Source organism: Dama dama, chromosome 15 (assembly GCF_033118175.1).
Source record: "Dama dama isolate Ldn47 chromosome 15, ASM3311817v1, whole genome shotgun sequence".
NCBI classification, from domain to species: Eukaryota; Metazoa; Chordata; class Mammalia; order Artiodactyla; family Cervidae; genus Dama; species Dama dama.
This window is the reverse complement of record NC_083695.1, coordinates 44,948,874-44,952,462: the sequence shown is the minus strand read 5'-3', so window position 1 is coordinate 44,952,462 and position 3,589 is coordinate 44,948,874. Positions and strand designations below refer to the sequence as shown.

Sequence of the window (3,589 nt, the reverse complement as noted above, 5' to 3'; positions counted from 1 at the left end):
ACAACCATTCACCCTGAAATCCAGTCCCACCCACCTGCATGCCTCCTGCACTGAGGAAGCTCCACAATGGGAGATTACTCACAGTCCACATATCGGGAATACCCATGAAGTGCCTGATTCTGTGTGATCAAGGAGCTTTGTTCTTCTGGATCCACAGAAAAGTTTCCACATAAGGCCATTCCTTCAAGATCAGAAGATGTAGCTGATCCAGTAATACATAGAAACAGAGAGTTAGGCAAAATAGTATACAGAGGGGGGAAAATGAACAGGAGAAAACTGTCAAAGAACTAAGTGAAACAGAGATAAGTGGGCAACATGATAAAGGGTTAAAAGTAAGATGCTCATCAAACTCATAGAAAATATGTGAATATAGTAAGAACTTCAAAATAGAGATGTAAAATATAGAAAGGAACCAACATGAGCTGAAGAATACAATAACTGAAATTAAAAGTACACTACATAAAATTTTCTAGTCACGGAGCCACCACTGAGGACTCAGCAGCCTTGTGCTCGAGCCCCCTCACTTCCTGACAACTCCATTCCCCTGCCCACCTTCTCCCACCACCACCTTCCACAGGCCGTTTCCACCAAAGAAAAGGAATCATATTGTATGTCTGCTATCCAGAACCTCCACTCTTTCAACCCCTTTGCTGATGCAAGTAAGGGTAATGATCTGCTTCCTGCTGGCACTGAGGATTATAGTCATATAAGAATTGACAGAGAAATGGCAGGAAGACCCTTACTACTGTCCAAGGGATCACTGATGATTATGATAAAAAAGAAACTAGTTATCTTAAACTTAAGGCATTTAAGAAGAAATTCGCCTGCAATGGTACTGTAATTGAGCATCCAGAATATGGAGAAATAATTCAGCTACAGGGTAACCAGCGCAAGAACATATGCCAGTTCCTGGTAGAGACTGAACTGGCTAAGGACCCCTGAAGGTTCAGGGCCTTTGGCTCACTGAAGCTTAAGTGGGGATTTCCTTGCAATGAGTAGAATTTCCCTTCTGTCCTTTGTCACAAGTTTAAAACCTCACAGCTTGCATAATGTAACCATTTGAGGTCTGCTTTTAACTTGGACTAGTGTAACTCCTTCTTGCAATTAACTGAAAAGAGCCATGCTGTCTAGTCTTGAAGTCCCTCATTTAAACAGAGGTCAAGCAGTAGGCACCTGGCAGTGTCCAGCCTGAAACAAAGCAGTAACAGTGATGTGTCAGCCAAGTCCAGAGGCCCAAGATCACAGGCAGCTATGTCTGGCCGGAAGCTCCTCTGCAGTCTCTCTACAGAGTTCCCTGCCCTGAGAGAATGTCACCACCTGAACAGCCCTTGATGAAGCAGAGAGTGAAGGATGAGTGAGGCAGCTTTACTGCCAGAGGGCACCTTCAGTGGTCAGGAAAACATCTCCTGATGTCTCCAACGTGACGCAGTGGGCAGAGCTTAGAGCAGCTACCCTCCAGTGAGGTGACAGGACATCTGGCTTGCCATCAAGGTATTTTTGACCAGACATGTCCTAGTTAATCTATGTCCAACCTAGAATGTGAGGCCAACCTTCTATCAATTAAACTTGACAAGGGAATAAATTTCAAACCCATCTTATCAGTCTTGTGGCTGTAGAGCTTGCAACTTACTAGCAGCAGCTGCCCGATGCTATGTGAACTAAACTGGTTTTGGTGTGTTTTTTTTTTCCCTCCCTCTTCAGTTTTAATGTTATGTAATATATTTAAACCCTTACTTAAATAAAACTTGTTTTCAGAAAAAAATAATACACTACATAAAATTAACAGCAGAATAGATGATGCAGAAGAAGGGAGCAGGAATCTGGAAGTCAAATTAGTGGAAATCACCCAATCAGAACAGCAAAAAGAAAACAGAATACTAAAAAATCAGGATAGTTTAAGGGATTTCTAGGACTACCTCAAGCATAACAACATTCATATTATAGAGTTCCCAGTAGAAGAAAGAACGAAACGGACAGAAAACTTACTTGAAGAAATGACTGAAAATTTCCCTAACCTAGAAAAGGAAGCAAACATCCAATTCAAGGAATCATGGAGAGTCCCAAGTGAGATTAACCTAAAAATACTTACACCAAGACAACTTATATTTAAAATGTCAAAATCTAGAGATAAAGAGAAAATTATAAAGGCAGCAAGAGAGAAACAACTAGTTACATGCAAAGAAACCCCCATAAAACCATGCACCACTATTTCAGCAGAAATTCTATAATCAAAGGGCTGAAAAGAAAAAATTTATGACCAAGAATTTTCTATCTGGCAAGTTTACCATTTATAATTGAAGGAGTAGCAAAGAATTTCCCAGACAAGCAAAAGCTAAGAGTCCAACACTAATAAACTAACCACACAAGAAAAGTTATAGAGAGACTTATTTAAGTGAAAAGTTAGAGAAGGAAATGACAATTCATTCCAGTATTCTTGCCTTGAAAATTCCATGGACAGAAGAGCCTGGCAGGCTATAGTCACTGGGATTGCAAAGGGTCAGACACAACTTAGTGATTAAACAACAACATGCCTTCTTTGGGGCTTCCCAGGTGATTCAGTGGTGAAGAATCCACCTGCCAAACAGAAGACTCAGGTTAAATCCCTGAGTCAGGAAGACCCCCTGGAGAAGGAAATGGCAACCCAATCCAGCATTCTTGCCTGAAAAACCCCATGGACAGAGAAGCCTGGCAGGCTACAGTCCATGGGGTCACAAGGAGTCAGACAAGACTTAGCAACTAAATAAAAAATGAAAAGGATAAGACCATAAATAGAAATAATATTTTTTTAAAAATCTCACTGGTAAAAGCAAAGGATGTAAAGATAGTGTGAAGGTTAAAAGACAAAACAATTTAAATAAACTACAAATATAATAATTAATCAAGGGATATACAAAATAAAAAGATGTAAAATATGGTGTCAAAAATATAAAACATTGATAGGGTGGAGATGCAGTGTTTTTAGATTGCATTCAAATGTAAGTGACAATCAGCATAGACTACTGGATACATAGGTTGTTAAACTTAAAACACAGAGCAACTACAAACCATAAATGTATACATGGTACACAGAAAGTAAGAGAAATAAATCCAAATACAACACTCAAGAAAACCATCAAATTACAATAAAAGACAGCAGGAGAAGGAGAAAGGAACATAGAAAGAAACATACACCCACAATTAACAAAATGGCAATAAGTACACCACTGTGAATAACTACTTCAAATGTAAACGGAATAAATGCTAAGAGCAAAAGATGTAGCCTGAATTCATTTTTTTAAAGACTATTTAATCTACTGCATACAAGACAGTCAGTTCATATTAAAGAAACACAAAAGTAATGGAAAAAATATTCCATGAAAATAAAAAAAAGAGCATCAATACTTAGATAAAAGAAACGTTAAAACAAAGGCTATAATAGACAAAGAAGGACATTACATAATGATAAAGGGATCAATCCAACGACGGATATAAATCTTGTAATATTTATGCACCAACATAGGAACATCTAAATATATGAAGCAAATATTAATAGACATATTTTAAAAAGAGAAATCAACAGTAAAATAGTCACGTGTGTTCAGTCGCTTAG

At 38.3% G+C, this 3,589-nt stretch overlaps 1 pseudogene; it reads left to right on the top strand.

Annotated features, from left to right (window-relative positions):
• Positions 1–610: 610 nt before the first annotated feature.
• LOC133069859 (eukaryotic translation initiation factor 1-like) lies at positions 611–942 on the top strand (annotated as a pseudogene).
• The last annotated feature ends 2,647 nt before the right edge of the window (positions 943–3,589 follow it).